This window comes from Onthophagus taurus, chromosome 2 (genome assembly GCF_036711975.1).
Source record: "Onthophagus taurus isolate NC chromosome 2, IU_Otau_3.0, whole genome shotgun sequence".
NCBI lineage: Eukaryota > Metazoa > Arthropoda > Insecta > Coleoptera > Scarabaeidae > Onthophagus > Onthophagus taurus.
Genome location: NC_091967.1, coordinates 16409554 through 16429067, shown reverse-complemented (window position 1 = coordinate 16429067; position 19514 = coordinate 16409554). Strand labels below are relative to the sequence as shown.

The window sequence follows — 19514 nt, the reverse complement described above, 5'->3', positions numbered from 1 at the left end:
ATATCTACAACGTACTTACATAATTTGTTATGTTTCACTCCAACATGGATTCTGTGTAACACAAAAAGCACATCCATCATCATTTGTAATCTGCCAATAATAATCGACCGTGGTTGCGAACAATGATGACAGTTCGTCGAGACTTCGTTTAACCACGTTATTATTCGTAACAAGATACATGTTATTTATGTGAACATTTCTGAATTATAAAATAAATTAAATTATTTGTAATGTAGCTTATAAGTAATGCAGAAAATTTCCTTACATACACGTTCGTATTAGAATAGATTTTTACCTTCATTCTAATTAATGAACTTACTTTTCCACGAAATGAAATATTTTATGAGTCCATAAATAACATATTCCGTTTCCATTAGTCGAGAGTATGACTAATGTCTTACTTAGAGATGTTTCACAAGAAATTGTTTTGATTTGGCTCCTTATATAACGCAGCAAGAAGCGTCTTTAGAAAACCCGGGGTTCTTCTTTCAAATAGGAGCGCGGTCATTAAGGTCTTGTTTACGATCGGTGCGTATTAGGGTCGGCAGGACATTACGGTAGGCCGGGTCGTGCATTAGCATTAAATGATTTAGTGCGCCTAATGGTGGGATTCATGATCAGAAGGCGGCCCTAATTAGTATACATGGGTCCAGGGATCAGCAGGAGCCGACGGCCTGAGACCGGTCCTTGTACGTGGCAACGCAACTAGGCCCCCTGCCTAATCCTCTTTCATACATGCCCACCGATGTTACTACATCAATGAGTAATCGCCGCGGCGTCATACGACGGCAATATTCATGCATATCAATCTCTGCTTGATTGTCTTTATACATAATCATGCATGATTGTCATGGATAAACTTTATTTATTATATTTTATAAATTTTTAGTACTCCTTATAAATAAAAATTTGGTGGATGCGCCGGAAAATTTTGCAATCAATTTGATTTTAGGTACTTAAAAGGATGATTAAGAATTATAATTAATTAAAAACTATTTTGAAACTTTTAACATAAAATTTATTTCATAATATATGGGATTGAGATGAAACGAAATATTCTTGTTGATTCCTAAAATCGATATCTATTTCTTGCGCGACTTTATTCAAGGAAATGATTTTCGGAATTACCAACGGATAGCTTTCTATATTTCGATATCGAAGGGTCTCTCGCTCCAATACACGCGGCCCTGAAAGTTTACATTTCCGATCCGCGTAAAACCTTTTTTATTTTATCATCATTATAGCAGGTACGTACAATCTACTCAAAAAATTCCCATTTTTAGTCATTTCATTTGATCTTACTACGAAAATAGATAATATGCCTATAAGGATGCCGACAAGGAGTGTTTTTATACTTATGGTTCTGGAGGCGAGAATTTATGTGTACGTAAGGTAATATAAATTGCCAAGTCTGCAGGCGGCTTAAGTCGGGCGTTTATTAATTTAACCTCTTGGCTATTGGCCAGATGCAATTAAATAACTTCCAAGCTTCGAATTTGTAATGCTAGACCACGTTGAGACCATTAGTGCCAATTATTTTTATTACTTCAAGAAGCTTTTCTAGAAGGATCTTTATTAATTAACTTATATATAATCAATTTAAAAAAATAAAATTGTATTATTACTTTAATTAATGTACATGAGTTGTTTTCAATCCCCTTCGAAAGCAAAGCTCTTAAATATGATAACTATAATCGCAGAATATAGGATGATAATGGAAAATCGATAATTGTTGATATCAAGGACTATACTGATAAATGGTGAACAAGGTATTAAGAATCTAAGTCAATATTGAGATAATATAGAGAATATTGAGGGAATGCCATAGATAACACTGTAGTTTTCAAGTAATCCAAGTGAATACTGTAAAGCCTTTAGTTTGATAACTAGCTACTTTAGGATAGTCTCAATATATTTCCGCTTAATTTGTAATTTAATAGTTTTTTGTCATAAAACTTTTTTGTGCACGTTCTGGAAGCGTCAACTACCATGCATAAAGCTTATGTTTACCAAAGCTTTTGTGGTTTTAATACAAGTTGTTACTTCGTCGGAAATAGATGTTTTTCTACGTAAGTTTGCTAGTTGGCAAATCGGTCATAAAAGGAAGGTACAGGAGAAGACTGAGTACCACTGCCTTGAAGTGTATTGGAGAGACCTTTAGTGATTCTTTGTATTGGTGCAATCAACCTAAACCCTAGCTAATATGAGGGGACAGTTTTCGTCCATATTTAATTATTTCCAGACTTTCTTTATTATCTTTTGAAAACGCATTTGTACCGAAATAATAGTTAATTATAGATGTAGTGTTGAAGATTCCTTTCTTTATGGAGAAATCAAGTGGTGTAGAAAAGTTATTTTTGTTAAAATTATATTTGTTTATTGTTTAATTGTTTATCTAAACACTAGTGTCGAAGGGTGTGTTGTTTTGGACGTAGTTTTTAAGTAATTCTTTTTAGATGATGTTTCCTTTATAATATAATTTGCATGGTGGTTCCCTTAGCTTTATCTGAAAGAAAATCTATAGCTGTAGTTATATTTCTTTCACATTTTATAAATATTGGCAGTTCAAACCGTTCTTTAACTCTCTTTTTCTCATCAACTTAAATTACTACAACATTATTTATGTTGATTACATTTGTGTACAGAGTGTTTGCAAAAATCATTGTGATGTCTGATCGACTTACTGTTATTGTTAGAGGAGATGTATACAAAGTTAATAATAGCTACGTATAAAATTACTCCATACTTATCCTTATATAGATTTGTTAAAACCCTGATTCAATTATTGTGTTGTCACGCTATCAAATAAAATCATGTTTATTACAACCGTATAGTGAAATTGAATAATATTCAAATGTTGAATGAAATAGTATAATAGTACGTATTATTAAGCAGTTTTTTAAAGTTGCTTAGAGTAATTTAAGAGAATTATTTCGAAGAACAAATACTGATAGTATTTATAATACTTGCATGTCAGCACGCTCGGATATTTACATTGGCCGGGAAGTTAGCATAGTTTGAGCCAAGATAGTGGAGCGGTCGTAGTATTGTGGAATATATTTTACTTTAAAGTCGACCAGGAGTTTGCAACCTGACGTGGTACGTCAATGACAAACAGTAATTAGACCGAACTTTTGTATACAACGAAAAAGGTCAAACGCGGTGTTCCACTGGGACTTCTCTGATATTAAAAGCGACTACAGAGTAACGATTGTTTAGGGTTACAGTATACGTAAAGTTCCCTTGATGAAGACACTGGTTTAACCGTCTCAAAATAAAGGTTTTCGACTCTTTTTGGTATGGTTCTAAAATTGAACTGAAACCCGTTTGGAAATAGTAATGATCAACAGAGTAAACTCAAGAATTTTAATGTCTGTTTTGGTCGTTTGTTTACTGTTAAAGAAAAACGGTATATTTTGTCTCTTTAACTATGGAATGTCGCGAGAAGACAATTTGCGATTCGTGCCACGTAGCGTGGAACCGATGGGTCGTTTTGTTGTGCTTCTCGAATGAAGCGGAAACGGAAGCGGGTCGTTTCCAGCTAATTGTTTGCAATTAGTCCTAATGTTCGCTGTGCCTCAGAAGCTGTCCTGGAAAGTTACATCGTCTTGAAGACTGTCGGGAAGATGTCAAGTATATTGTTGTTCATACTGCAAAAGAACGACATCTTGAAAATAATTCTAAAAAAATAACTTAGGTGGACGTTAATAGTATTTACAATACCTATAGATATAAATATAGCAAAAATCTCTTCTTTTTATTTACTAAAATCTAGAATACAAGTGGTTGTAACTAAAACATAAACAAAGCTGTGTAGTTGCGTGTATTTGCCCTTCGAGTCAGGAGGTAACGTCACGAATTTATTTAGGACTCGGGTAATTTAATATCCCCAGGCGGGCGGGGACTTGTAATATGAAATAATTTATAAGGGAACAGGAAGCGGAAAGAGGGAAAGATAGAGAGAGGTAAGGGATAAGATCCGAAGTTTCAGCTTTGAAACGAGGCTGGAGCGGCGAGTTTTAAAGAATCTTCCGACCGGCACGGTTCGGTGGATCAAGCCGCACCGACGAGTAAGGCCCTCCATTAATAAATAAGCTAGTTTTTAGCCGTTAAATGGGTCACTGTTTGTGTTACATCGGCCCCGTTTTAATCTGCTTAGCGTTGGATGTTTGGCAACCCGGCAGCAACGTCGCTACTTTGGGAACTGTTTTAATTAAATTGCAGTCTTTTTAATTGTTCGCCAGCTTATAATCTCGAGAATGGGAGCGGAGTTAGCATAACGGCTTTTATAAATTAAGTTTTCCCATAATCCTACACCAATATCCTCAAAAACAGCGTGGAAACTTGTACCTCATAAATATATAACAAAATTCTTGCAGATTGTTCTTCTTTATCGATAGATCTCCGAGTGTGTTAATAAGCTTCAAGCTTCTAACCTAGTACGAGGACGATGAATTCCGTCGCTTTCGTCCCAAGTAACTTTTGAGGATGAGGCCTGAAAGTTTTGAATCAATTAGAGAAAGTTTACTCGCATTGCCCCCAGTGTAAACGGAAAGTTATGGGACCTTAATTCTGTTAGTTTTCTACGAAATTTGAAGCTATATGCAGATTTGGGGAGGAAGTGGTCAATTTAGAAAATAAGTGAATTTAAAAGTTTGATACATCGTCTTCGTTTAGTACTTCTTTATTTATTGAATTTTTTTAATTCACGTTAAATTAAATATAACGTAGTATAAATGAATAGTCGGTTAATATTTCATTGTTACAAATTTAATGATTATTGTGATTGTACACGTATGTATAATTGCGTTTTTTTCAAAGGAGAGGAATGGGTTACATGGATTTAATTTCGAGTAATCGGAACGGAACGGGAGGCCGTATAATTTGCGGAAATGGTATCCGTAGCGAAAATTAAATATTTCGCGTGATTCCGACCGGAGCAGCGTTCGGGGTCAGGGACGTATCCGGGGTGGATTCCCCGCGCCGTTCGGCCGACATTCAATTAATATCGCATTAAATCCATATTTCGCGCCACGTTGTTACTCGTAATTCAATATTAATTTTAATTTATCGTGATCGTTGTTTTAAAATCTATTAATTACACGCGCCATCGGCCTATCGGAACCGGAACTATCCTACCCCACCGTATGATGGCGGCTGCGCTTACAGATGTTGCGACCGCTGTTAATATTTTGAAATGGGATAAATTACGCGCGTCAGCGGAAAAACTGCCGTGCCATTCGCTGTGTTTGCATAAATCACACGGCGGGGTGGCGTGGCGGTACCATTGCCTCGTTTACGATGGGTTAGGATGCTTTAGTCCGGTCCTGCACCCGATCCGATTGTGTTAATAATAACTTATTGGGTGAACCATTGCGCGCGGCGCTCCAACGACAAATTATATCCGCAATATTTCGATTCCGACAAACACAATTGACTTGATAATGATACGAATTTTATATTGCTTCTAATCAAGTACAGTAAATCCTCGATTTAACGAACCTTGATAAATTTGGAGTATTCCCCGAGTTGCCTATACGATTTATAAGTCAAGGCCGGTAATTATAGTCTTAATTGTTATTCAGAAAGTAGAACTAACACTAGACAGAAATACTAGACTAAAAAATACTAAAACTAGACTAGAAAAAAATGCCCTACTCGTATCCACTATGCATGACGATGATAGCATAGACGAAATTACAAAAAACCTGAAATAATTATGTTGTACACTAAAACGAAGGGTGATACTGACACAGTCGACTAATTATGTGTCAACTATAACTGTGCCAGAAACACAAGAAGGTGACCTATAAACGCTTTTTCTGTATACAATTCAAAAAATCTTGGTTCAAATATGTTTTGAAGAGTTTTTCTGGAAAAGCTTTCATTTGATTTGGTAACAGAGCATCTGAAGAGGCGTGTAATAACTCAACAAGTGCCATATTTAACCCGAATGCGCATAAAAGAAATGAAGCAACACGGGACGTGAAACTGTCGCTCAAGAGCAAAACACAGAGTATGGTAGATGTTTTAGACATTAATATATTATTGACTTTGAAAAAGATTTACTTTAAGTTTGTTTAATGAAATGTTACGCTGTTTAAAATGTCTTAATAAATAGTTATTACAACTTATTACACAGAACCTAATTATTTTATGGAGTACTTTATATCTACTGACTATGTATTACCATTATCATTCAAACATATTATCCTTATGTTTTCACATCTTATGTACATAAAATTACCTTGTAAATGTAAAGAAACGAAGAAAAACTTTTTGGTAGGTTCGGTCTGATAGACCGATGTATTGGTGTTACAAAAATCATTAATTCGTGATTAGCATTGTTATCTCAAAAGGTGATATGTCCATGTCTAAAATAGATGTGATTTTGAATTCCGGCTATAAATCTGTTACAGTTAGTTACATTAATTTTTGAAATATTGTTCCTAATTACATTTTCTAATTTTCGAATTCTGTGCTTTGTTTGAGACAAATTTTCTCGGTCATTTCCCTCCAAAATATTTGTAATTGCATTTGCCAAGTCCGCCTTTACACCTGCTTTAAAAATTGACCAAGCGTGTTCAATTGCGTTTAGCATTCGACTGTAAAGACTTAGCCTTATTAGTTTTTGATGAAGAAGTTCTAGATCCTCAAACACTTCTTGAACACCACCAGCAAGGAGTCATGCCTGGCAAACTCGACATTCTTTAACCCGGAACTAATTGGCCGTAGCAAACAAAATTTATCACAAACAACATTTTTTCCTGGGATGATTGATATTTCAAAAGAAAACTAACCTTGCCCAACATTTTTTAACCTGGAACTAATTGGCCATAGCAAACAAAGCTGACATCTGGAGGATTGAAGCCAGGACTGAACCCAACGGTGTGGATGACTTAGATAAAGTCAACAGTTTAAAGTGCAAATTAAAAATTTTTGAAGCAATGGACTTTTGGCTATAATGGACATTCCCTTCCCCGTATTAGTCCGTTATATCGAGGTTTTACTGTATTGTTAATAATCCATTTCAGATAATTTTAACCTATATATTATGATATAAAGATTAAAGACTTTATATTATTTTATGTTTTATACAATCCTATCACCTAAATTTAAGAGAAATGAAAATAAGAAAATATAAACGATATCTTATGTTTTCGCCAAGCACTTAAATTTCAGTATAGGATAGGGAGAAGATTTTAGGGACAATTCCTGGAGATCATAATCGTAAGTTTACGCACATCGGAAGTACTGTCGTTGCCATATAAGCCCAAATCGCATAAACTTCCTCGCTAGAAATAAGTTCCGTATATTTGGTAGGAAGTGCGAGAGAGATCAGCTGTCGACTGGGCGCGTTTTGTTTATTACCGTGGTAAAAGTTTTACGTCCATGTTAAACATTTATTTATAATAACAAGATATGCTCTGGTTTACGATGGGAGAATTCTGAGAAATTATGACTTTCGGTATTTAGGTGAAGCTTTACGATAGATAATGCGTGGAACGATTTTACATAAATATCGAGTAATCTAGCTATAATTTTGGTATCTTAAATTAAAAAGAATTTCATGTATGGAATTTAACCTTAAGTTACGCATTTCCGTAAAAGTTAGAAACATTTATTACCATTTTGATATGTATACATAATATAATAAATATAGCGAAAAAGGCTTACTTTTGACATTTCATTAAATTTTATAGGCATGACTAACTCAAATATCTACATCGTTTGTATATATAGATACGATCGAAAATTGGTAATAACTCAAAAAACCAATAACGATAAAAGTAATAAACGAAGTGCATGTTTGAAATGCTCTCGGTGAATAGAGCTTGGACGTTACAAACTTTTTTTATTAAAAATGCAACAATTACTTTATACGTCGAAAATGCAGTATATATCTATAAAAAATCTAGGATAGCAGCTGATAACAAACAGTTAAAAACAAACTGTAATAATAAATGTTATTGTATCACTTTAACTCTGTGGATACAGATACATTCAATTCAATGATCAAGGTAATTATCAATAATTATAAGAATTAAAATCAAGATTTACATTTTTGGTTGTATTAGTTAAACATAAAAAAGTAAAATAGTAAGCCAAATACGGTTTCAGAGAGTGACTTTTGTTCGTACTAAGTAGATCTACCTAGTTACCCCAGACTAAACTTTAAATCTCATTACCTAATAAGGGGGGTTCCTAACTTCCCTTAAAGGGCAAGGAAAGCCGGAGTGCGCTGATTCATAATAGATGATGTGGGCCCTCTTCAACGAGAGCTTTCAGATTCGGGCCGACTAGGCGAAAAAATTCACGAAACGACGTCGTCGCCGTCTAAAATTTAATACTTTCTAGTCGCTCGGCTATGTGATTTATATCGACTTTTTCATTACCGTCGGGCGTGGGCGTAGGCCCTCTCAGTCCTGGACGAGAGCGAAGCGGAATTTGTATTCCGTATTCGCGGGACAAGACAGCGCGACTAACAATAAGTTCATAAAAGTTTGCCTCTGTCGCCGTCGCCGCGCCCCCATCAGGATGTCTCGATTCGAAAAGTTGTTCGCAAGCTCAAAGCGCACGCTGTGATTTCTGCTCGACGATCCGGGAACTGCGAACGGAGCAGTATTATGTTATTGAATCATCTCTGTTTGCTTTCGTATTAGCCTTAATGGTTACTATTGGTATGTTTCATCAAATTATTGCTTCGGTACATAAAGATGTTTCTTATCGATCAGCGAATAAGCAATAATAACATGGAGTTTATTATGTGAAATGTTTTAAAACAATGAAACGAGATTTAATGAATAAGAAAACTTAAAGCGAAAAAGTACTATTTTTTTCTGTAGGAGACATTAGGAGGACATTTCCTGTATGCCCATGAAGAAGCTCACTGAACTAATACGTTTGTAAAGCTCAGGTTAAGTCCATGACGTCTAGACCAGTCAAACACGCTAGAGAGATCGTTGTTAAGATGCAACAAAGCATCTGGGAGGTTGTTAACAGTTGACGAAATATAAAGTTGAAGGTCATCTGCATACAAATGATAGTTACACGAGATACCATTACTCATAATTTATTTACGTAAGTCGTCTATATTTTTCTTCATTTTCGTCTTCTCTTTTGGTGTTGCCACATTATGATGACTGCTACTTCACGACATATCGTACAATTTTAATTTTTAATTTGTTTATTGGCAGGTTATATCGAAAAACATAATTTTATCCGAAATAAATTTGTTTATCAAATTAAAATATATCTAGTGTTTGAAATTATCTATATACACCTGTTATAGCGTGATAAACAAACAAATCGTTTCTTAAACAGGATTAACAACGATAATCATAAACAGGTAGAAATTTTTTTCATAGTAAACTAATAAATCTTGTTTATATTAATATTTATGAGTGCAAGAAAAAAATTTTAATGCGGCGTTACAAAAACTGTATCACAGAACCACGTGCTGTATATTAAAAGTGCTTATTTGCATAATATCTCAACGGCCGCCGTCTAGAAATTTACGACGTGTTTCTAAATGTCTAAATAAACAGAGGTCGTTTTATAACCTCGATTACTTACCTATAAAAGTCAATGTTTTTTACCACCAGACCAGGTTCACGTTTGTCGATAAAACTGAGCAAAACAAAGGGACGTTTCTGTCTTGGTAGTCTTTTTAAGCAACGACAGGGCTTTACTGCTGCTAGGAGATCTGTACGGGCTTCAGGATCCAATGAACTCGCCTGAAGGATCAATTCTCTACGTGCAGGAAACGAATTCGCCGACGGACAACATACGGACAAACTGTTTAGCCGTTTTGTAGTTGTTTGGGATGATAAATAAATGTGATGCTACTCATTCCTGCGTTCAGTGGACAAGGGTTTCTATTTCGAAGTTCTATTTAATTAGTTTGGATAGGACACAATATAAACCTTTCCAGGCAAAATTACGGAAGTAACGATTTCAAGTTAAAAACGTACCGGGTTTTTTTATATATATTTTTTAATTTTGTTTCAGTTCAAGCTTTGTAATTCTCAAAGTTTTCTTTCTTTCAAATTTCTGAACACAAAACATCATTTAGTTCATTAATAACGTCTAAAAAAAACTTGTCATTGGTAAGGAGAAACATTTTCCGGCACATTAATAGACTGTGATTCGCCCACAGCTTTGGGCGGTTTAATGCTGGTGCGCTTAAAAGCATTAACCCAGTTCTTGGTCGAATAGGCCGCCATCGCCATTGTCTGGGCGACCCTCGTGCATACGCGGTCGGAAGGTCAAGGGTTTTGTCGATATCCGCGGGGCCAGAGGAATGAGCTTTCGACGAAGGAAGCTTTTTTCGCGGTAGCGTCGCTGGCGGGCCGCCGATTCGCCCGGGGCGCCTTTAATAAACTAAAAGCAAGGAGCCCGGCTGTTTGTATACCCTTTTCTTTAGTCATTCTGCCGGCGTGCCCTTAAAAACAAAAGTTTAAAAGCTCCGGCGGATTCTAAAAGCACTGAAAATAGTCTGGTGGTTTTTTGCTTGTAAGCACGCTCTATGCTGTCGTCGCGGCTGCTGCTTGGGGCGAATGGATTAATAGGTCAATTTTGGCAAACAGAAAGTATTTTTGATATTTTTTCTTTCGTACTTCAAAGACTTAAACAAACGATGTTTTAAACTGTTTTAAACAGCTATTTTGCAACCCAAAATCATTTAATACGAGATATTTGAAACACCTCTATACTCATAAACAAGAAAATAAAAAAAAACAGCCCTAATAAAAAAAAACAACCAACTCATAAACTTGAAATGTGTCTAGAAGTCGACTTGTACACCCTTTTTTCGTAAACTTCTTTTACGGAAAGGTTCGACAGTAACACACGGTATTAGAGAGCGCACACGGACGTATAGGTATCGACGGATAACGTGTGTGTATTGCTCGAAGCGCCACCTTTCGGATACCGGCAACGTCTCGCGGTCGCGGCCCTGTTTTTCTTTTAGTCCCCCGATCTGACAGTGATATGTGTCTTTAACTCTATACTGCCAACTGTTGCTCACGACCCTCGGGCCCCCCTAAAACGACAAGGGTATTAGGAGTTTAGGAGGACGGCTGCGGAAAAGGAAGGGCATCTGTGGATTTTCCCGGCCCTCTCTACACAGCGACGTCGACGTCGGATGTGATGACGGTCATGGCCGCCTTATCGCGCCGCCGAGGTTTTTATAACTGTATAATAATAACACGAGGAACCGTGAAAAAGTGACTTTAAAACTTTATGAGGTGAAATCTTTTTCGTTTCAAGATCGTTATTTTGTGCTTTACTTTCGGAATTTTGAAAGACAACCTTTTACGAGTTAATTTTGACGTTATTTTAATTTGCTTTCATGTTATCAAAATTTGGTCTTTAAAATTAGTCAAAGATTAATTCCTTACAAATTGTCTAAATAGATATGAATAAAAAATATATTTGCTGTAACACTGTCTTAATAAAATGGGAGTAATTTAGTCAAATTTTTTGCTTACACCTGTGCTATAAAAATTTTAAGTTTCAATCGATTTAAAATATGACCCTTGCGTTCTAGTGTCTATATCCCTTTCGCATTAACGTCGAACCCTTCTTAGACGTCTGAAATTTTTGTACGTTGAGCATATTTACGATACACCTGAGAGAAGTCCGTTTTTTAAGAAACCTCCATATTTTAGGGTGATTTATCAACTGCTTTTCTTTCTCGTCTTCGCCGAGGGTGCTTAATTTCGTACCATCTTGCTCTTTATTATTATTATATTATCCAAACATAATTTTTTTAATTTTGTATCGAAATGGCTTCCAGATGAAATGTTAATTGTTTCTGCAACATTTACTGTAACTGTACAATTAAACATCATCAAAAAGTATCAATGATTCTATCACATATGTTTACTTCGCTTGTTTTGGTATGAAGTTGAAGGATCAATATGTAATTGATGATACTCTTTTTACATTCTAATTAGTTACTTATTTTTAACACTAAAGTGAAGTTAGCCCCCAATTTTTCTAACCCCCAATTAGATAGGATTTTACATGTATAGTATTTTGATTATAACAAGAGAACCAGTCAACCGATTTCGATAAACAATGTCTCATTCGAAAGCTCAATCCTTGGCTAATACGAAAGTGGAAATGCCCGATTCGAAATCTCCCTCGAATTCCGCTAAAACGCCAAAATAATGCGAAGGTACACGAAAATAACACAAAAATGACTTTTTTTAAGTGGTGATAACTCGTAAACGATGTACCCGATGATCAAGATCTATACGTCATTCGATTCGTCATAGTTTATTCTATCGAAATCACAAAATGCCCGATTTCAATTCTCTCCCGTTAACCTTGTACAGCCCACGGAATGACACCGTGTTCGGCTTGTTGTTTACGCACTTATAAACGACCGTTAAAGTCTAGCCCCCAATATAAAAAAATTAATTCAAACTAAATCGACTATAATAAGAGAACGGTTTGACGGATTTTAATGTTTTATATGTCAATCGATAGCTTACGTCTGGCTGAATGCATATGTCAAAATGCCCGATTCGAAATATTTAAGAATTTTGAATAAAACGCAAAAAATTAATTAATCAATTATCTCCTTTATTATTTGACCAATTTTAGTCGTCAATATCTCCATCGAAAGTATGATCCATGGCAAATGCGACAATGGAAATGCCCGATCTCTAAATTTGCTAATTAAGTACGTACGATTGTTTAAACGACTCCAATGACTTTACTGCCTGGAAGCCTTACTTACATAAAAAATAATTTTTTGTAAACGGATTATTACTAGAGAACAACTTAATGTGAAAATGTTTGAAATATTCTACTAATCATAATAAAGTATGTAAACAAACGAACAAAGTAATAGACTGATTTAAAATGTATTTGTACTAAAACAGAAAATCTTTTTTCATTTTTGGTTTTAGTATTTCTACCTTTAGTATAACTTATTGTTGTTCTTACTAGTTTTCTACTCTTCTTTTTCAAATTTTATATTTTTAGCTGTATATAGTTTCACACAAAAAGCGCCCCAACCCATAACTCTGTTGTTTATATTGAAATATAAATAAAGTTTTCAGGGGCAAGGTGCTAATTTACATTTCTTTCAATTTTTACAATTCTTTTAAAATTTTCTATTATATCCAATTTTTCTTAAACTTTTCCAACTTTTCCTTCAAATTGTATAATATATTTTTCTCTTCATTGCAAAAGTTAAAATGTTTTCTGAATATTCCATAAAAAATAATGTATAAGCGACAATAAAAATAAAAATGTTGAAGAATATGATAGACAAAATCAGTCCACTCACTGAGTCGTTTAAACAACCGTACGCATTTAATCAGCGAATTTTGAGATCGGGCATTTACATCATTGCATTCACCGTGAATCGTACTTTCGATCGAGATGATATTGACTAAAATTGGTCAATTAATAAATGAGATAATTGACTTATTTGATTAATTAATTTTTTGTGTTTTATTCATTCAGCCAGACGTAAGCTTTCATTTGAGATACATATAAACTATTAAAATCCGTCAAACCGTTCTTTAGTTATAGTGAATGTAATCAAAATAAATTTTTTCTTATTGGGGGCTAGACTTCCAGTGGGCAGATTCGCGGGGTCATTTCAATGGCTGTACGCAGGTAATTAGTAAATTTTGAAATCGGGCATTTCCACCTTCGCATTCATTGTAGATCATACTTTCGATCGAGATGTTGATGATTAAAATTGGTCAATTAGTTAAGGAGATAATTGATGTGTTTGATTAATTCGTTTTTGTGTTTTAATCAAAATTCTTACATACTTCGAATCGGGCATTTCGACAACTGCATGCAGCCAGGCGAAAGCTATCGATTGACATATAAAACATTAAAATCCGTCAAACCGTTCTCTTATTATAGTCGATTTAGTTTAAATTAATTTTTTTATATTGGGGGCTAGACTTTAACGGTCGTTTATAAGTGCGTAAACAACGAGCCGAACACGATGTCATTCCGTGGGCTGTACAAGGTTAACGGGAGAGAATTGAAATCGGGCATTTTATGATTTCGATAGAAGAAACTATAACGAATCGAATGACGTATAGATCTTGATCATCGGGTACATCGTTTACGAGTTATCACCACTTAAAAAAAGTCATTTTTGTGTTATTTTCGTGTACCTTCGCATTATTTTGGCGTTTTAGCGGAATTCAAGGGAGATTTCGAATCGGGCATTTCCACTTTCGTATTGGCCAAGGATTGAGCTTTCGAATGAGACATTGTTTATCGAAATCGGTTGACTGGTTCTCTTGTTATAATCAAAATACTATACATGTAAAATCCTATCTAATTGGGGGCTAGAAAAATTGGGGGCTAACTTCGCATAGGTTAAATTAACCTAGATAATGTTTTGCAGCTTTTCCCAGTGGTCTAGTCTGCTTTGCAGATAATATAGATAAATATTGTCATATATATATTGTGTTCAGATAGTGAAGTTAGAATCATATAATGCAATCATTCGCATATATGTGGATGTGAAACCATTTCTTTTGATTGATTATCGTTATGAAACTTATTGTTGAAGTTACATATAACTTGTCATAATCTACAAATAATCTAATACCCAACCTCCTAACGTACATTTTATAGTTAAAAACATTGTTTTTATTAGAATGTTTGCACATACTACATTATCACAGTGTGTAAAAGCTTGTAGTCTTGAATACAGTTTAAGAAATACATCCTTAAATCATTTATGTACCATTAATCTTGGGGAATGACCCCTTATTTCGCCTATATATCTCGAACACTCACGCTACTGCGATTCTCGCAAATACTTTCGCTTCGCAGCTCATTTGTCTTGCCCATAAAGTCGGAAGAGAAACAAAAGACCCGTCAAGACGTACACAAAAAAAAAGTTTTCCCGCTCGCCGAGTCGAAGATAATGCGGCCGGCTCAAATCGAACTAAAAAATAAAGATTCGTAACAAACTTTGAAACGTAGCGGGGAGATAAGAGACGACGGCCCTTAGTATCGATTGGCCTTATTCTTACACAAGGCCAAATGGTGTGCATATTATGGTTAATATTTGTTTATGAGTTTCATTTATATTCCATAGGTGCCGAAAGATTTATGCAAAAAATGACCTTGAAATTGCTGGACGCTGACTTTTTTATACGAATATTTTAGTTTCTAGTCTGCTGAGTTAATTCATCACAAAACAAAATGTAAGCATGGAAAAAGTTTGTAATCTACGAAGTGGAACTCAACTTTTATTTTTATGTGAGTGAGCATTTTTATTGTGTGTGATGTTGCTGAAATTTGTTATGTTTTTGTTATGTTTAGCAATTGATGATGATAAAGATTTCAACATTAATTTGTAATTAGTTTGTTTCCTTTTGATAATAACTAGATACTTAGGAATTTTTATGTCTGTTAATCTTCTCATATAGCGGTAGGGAAAAGTTACTCCGTCCCTGCTATAAATCGGTGGAGGCGGCGGTCGTATCGTAATGCAATTATGCGAGCGGGTAAACAAATAAATCGCGATTAATACGGCGGTTATTTAGAAGTACGGGGGCACGCCATCGGTACGAAGGACGTCTTTGCACGGGACTGGGAGGCGGCGACCTCCCGTAATTAACGCAAAACTCGCCCGGAGACTCTGCCGGCGGCGGTTTCATGTTCATTAGGCCAGATAGATATCGCACGAACGGCAGCAGTTGCAGAATTAATGGGTGGAAAAACGGTAGTTAGTCTTGTTAACAAAAAGGCATTGTTTTGTCTTTAAATATCAAGAAATATCAAATATAAATAAAAAAATTCAAAAAGTTGGTGCAATCTTTAGGGTGAATAAATGGAATGCCGCTGAAGTTGAAAATCTATCGACCCAATAACTTAATCAGACTTGAAGACCTCAAATACCGTCTTCGCGAAGCTCCCCTTTCTATGTCAACAATGGAATTACACCCGACTCGAACAACCTGATACTAATTATCGCTTTACAAATTTGTCATCAGAAATTGTCCTCGGCTTGACAATGGAACCCCGGCGGCAACATTCTCTCACTCCGGTGCCGTTTCCTGCGACCCAAATTCCCTTTAAATCCGAAATGAGCTACGATGGAACAGGATTTCTATGTTGTCCATTTCGTTGGAAGATGCATTTACTTCCTTTATCAAATCTCTTTTCACTATTCATAAAACAATCGTTGTGAAATATTAGTTTTAAATTTTCTCCTGGCAACTTAACCGCAAAAGCTTACGTCCTTATAACAGCCGGCACCTAAAATAATAATAACATCATACGAGCAATTAGCCGACTTTTAACACACCGTCGATCCGACAGAAATTAACACACGAACAATTAACAAGGGCAGAGAGGTTTCGTGGTGTCAGTTGCACGGCGAGATCACCAATAAACTGTGTCCGTTGCCGCGTCCAAAATTGTGTGCTGCGAAACTTGCGAACTACGCTCCCGGAACCGGATGAATTGGACCGTTGTTCCCGTCGATAGTTGGAGGAAGCGCATCTGTTCGGAGAGTAGTCAAGTTCAGGGTTCGGTTAACAAGATCTATCCTTTACCACTTTCGTCGAATCAAGGCTCCAAACGGCTTTGGAACACACTTCTCATCATGTCAACACGTTTTGGCGTCCTTATTAACGTCAGGAAATGTATTCCATACAGATCGACGTATTTGCTAGCAATGTTGAGATTATTAATGATGATTTTGATTAATATTTACAAAATTGATTGATATTATCTTATGTTTATTTTTATTATATATTCTTAACGATTTGTGTGATTAATTGAGTTAGGTTAAATGCATCTGAAATTTATATGATTTATTAGCAGATCCATCACTTTCAGTTACTATATATAAAAGAAACTTAAGGATAAAGATAATTACGACAGAAAACTATGATTGATGAAATCAGGATTCCCATAGATCTTTGTTCCCAACATCTGGACGAAGCTAATTTTTCCCATCAAATTAGAAAAATTACTACTCTTATCTACAGTATCTGCGATAAAGTTTCTCAAATCCTAATTTACATCTTTCTTTAACTTTGATAATTTTACTAACAGTATTATTTTTGTTTCGATTAAGTTAAGGTTGTCACGCAAAACATTTCTTTAAATCCCTTACCTATTAATTATTATAAAAATTTTTACATTACGATAAGATCAAGTGTGTACTACCAACATGTTAAAAACTGGTCGTAATTATCGCGTGCCTGATTATCTGAACGCGGCTCGACGTTTGTGTTGTGTGGAAGCTCGGAGTAAAAGCTCTGCCGAGTTTTCATAGGCGTGGCTCTATTTAATCTTTTGATTTACGCCGGCTTTACAATAATCCAGTAGTGAAGCCTAGTATTCAAGCTTTATTTATGTAACCTTTTTTTCTCGTTTCAGGTCATGTTCTAATTCCAAGCTACGTTTCAAGCCACGAGTTGTGTGCTCATTTGATCAAGGTAAGAAAAAAACTAAAAAAAAAAAAAAAAATTGGTATAGTTTGCAGTTTATAAAAATGACTACGATACTTCTTGGTTTGCGGATTTTTTTGTCCATTTGTCGTTGTTACTGAATTTCACCACATGTTGGCCGTTTGACTTGCGTCGGCAGATTTTGCTAAAATTGTTAGGAGCCGTCTTTCTACGTGGTTCGTGCAACCGAAAAACGAAAAATCTTTAACCACCCTCTATGTTGAGAATATTGGGTTGGCAACGTGTCGTCGGTTTAGGGGATAGGCGATTTTTGGAGCACGCTACGTGCAGACAATTTTAAACCTTCCCTCTGGACGATTTTAGGACATCAAAAATTTCTTTAAAAAAACGCTAAGTTTTAGATTTTCGATTATGAATATGTACAGATAAGCTAATCATTGACTTAAACTTAACGAGTTTCTTTTATTTATAATATAAGAATTTAAATATTAAAATATAGATAGCGAACTTTTAACTTTATTGTTTAGTTACATCGTCGGATTACTGGTAATGAGACTCCATTTTTCATTTCACAGTAATAATCTGTGATGATGGTGAATAAATGCTTTGAAAAAGTTTAAATCGTAAGCGTCAATAGGATAAAAGGTTAATTATCTTGTTTTAGTTGCCGGCTTTAAATTGATAAGCGTGTTGTGTGTATAATGTTGTGCATTTCAAAGTTTGATTTTGTTGGCCATTGCAAAACAGATTTTATTTAATACTATTACTTGCATGCCAATTGCGATCACTGATATTCAAGTTCTAATTTAACTAACATTATTTTCTATCTCAGTTTATTAATTCCATTAGAAGTTGAATCATACATTCTGTCCGAGCAAAAATATTAATGACAAGAATCCTACTGACTTTGAAATGATTATTGCTTAGCACGAACCTATTACTGAAAACAGTGAAAATTATTTAGAAACTGATGGTTCTATAAGCGATAAAGAAAAACTATTTAGATGAAAAAGTTCAGGGTGAAGTCAGTGGAGAAAGAAAAGTGAAACGTGAGAAGACTAAAATGAAATAGTCAAAAGTTCAATTTGTTCAATTGCAAAAACTGTTTGAGTTGTGATTTTATTCGTAGATAGAACTTTATCTTGGATAATGCGGTTGCTCGCGTTCCTGCAAGATGTAGGCAAATGCTTGATAGTAAAAAGATCTGATTCTAAAACGTACTTATTTGCTACTAAAACTGAAAGCAAAATCAGCGTGTGTAAACCGTTCTTTCTAAAAACACTTAGTGTTTATAAAGAAACTATAAAACACGTTTTTACAGGAGAAGGAGGTGTTTTTGTTGGAGATAATAAAAAAGATATCGCACATTACAGCAAAATTGAAAGATCTAGAGAAAGTCAGAGCCCACATTGTTAGTTTTTCACTTAGGGAGTTTCACTGTACTAGAGAATGATGCGCGTAAACACATGTTACTTAAAATATGCAATGGAATATTTTATCAAAACTATAATTACTGGTTTTTCAAATCGAAAAAAGATCAATGTCAAATTTGTATGTTCTAAAATACCCATGGTTTAGATAAAACGGCAGAATCATAAGTTAAATACCACGTATATATATCTAAAAAAGAAGACTGAGAGATAAAAAGGTCTCTGCAAAAAAAATCTGCAATATACGCTACAAGTTTTTGCCAGCGATTTCAGTTCTATGTACGATAAAATTTGTATGTACAACCTTACAGTATATGAGTATATGAATAAATTCCATCCAACCCTAATTTCTATTATGCTTGGACCGAGTTGAACAGTAAGAGAGTCTGAAAATTGGAACTTGTTCATATAAAAATATAAATCAGCTTCCTAATACAGGTTTCAGGTCTGAACCAAACTATGCAAAGCACTTAGCTTTGATACTTTATCTAGTTCAAAAATTCCAACATGATGAGTATATAGCAAATATTTTTCAAAACCAATCATAGCCATATTGAAGTAAGCACAGTGCGATATAAAGAGCTCAACTTATGTTTCTCTGTATATTATTCATGATTAATTAACAATTTTCCGCATGTCTAGAATATGTAGGACTAAT

At 35.0% G+C, this 19514-nt stretch overlaps 1 protein-coding gene and 1 long non-coding RNA gene across 8 annotated transcripts in view; one reads left to right on the top strand and one right to left on the bottom strand.

Annotated features, from left to right (window-relative positions):
- LOC111419022 (Calmodulin-binding transcription activator) overlaps positions 1-19514 on the top strand; it is a 211668-nt gene that overhangs the window by 13883 nt on the left and 178271 nt on the right. For all 7 annotated transcript variants that reach the window (XM_023051785.2, XM_023051810.2, XM_023051831.2 and 4 more), the window contains exon 2: positions 17395-17453. The gene's annotated coding sequence lies outside the window, so the exon portion shown is untranslated. The remainder of the gene's footprint in view (positions 1-17394; positions 17454-19514) is intronic.
- Positions 1-19514, bottom strand: part of LOC139429029 (uncharacterized) — a 104646-nt gene that overhangs the window by 31388 nt on the left and 53744 nt on the right. The gene's annotated exons all lie outside the window — the stretch shown is intronic.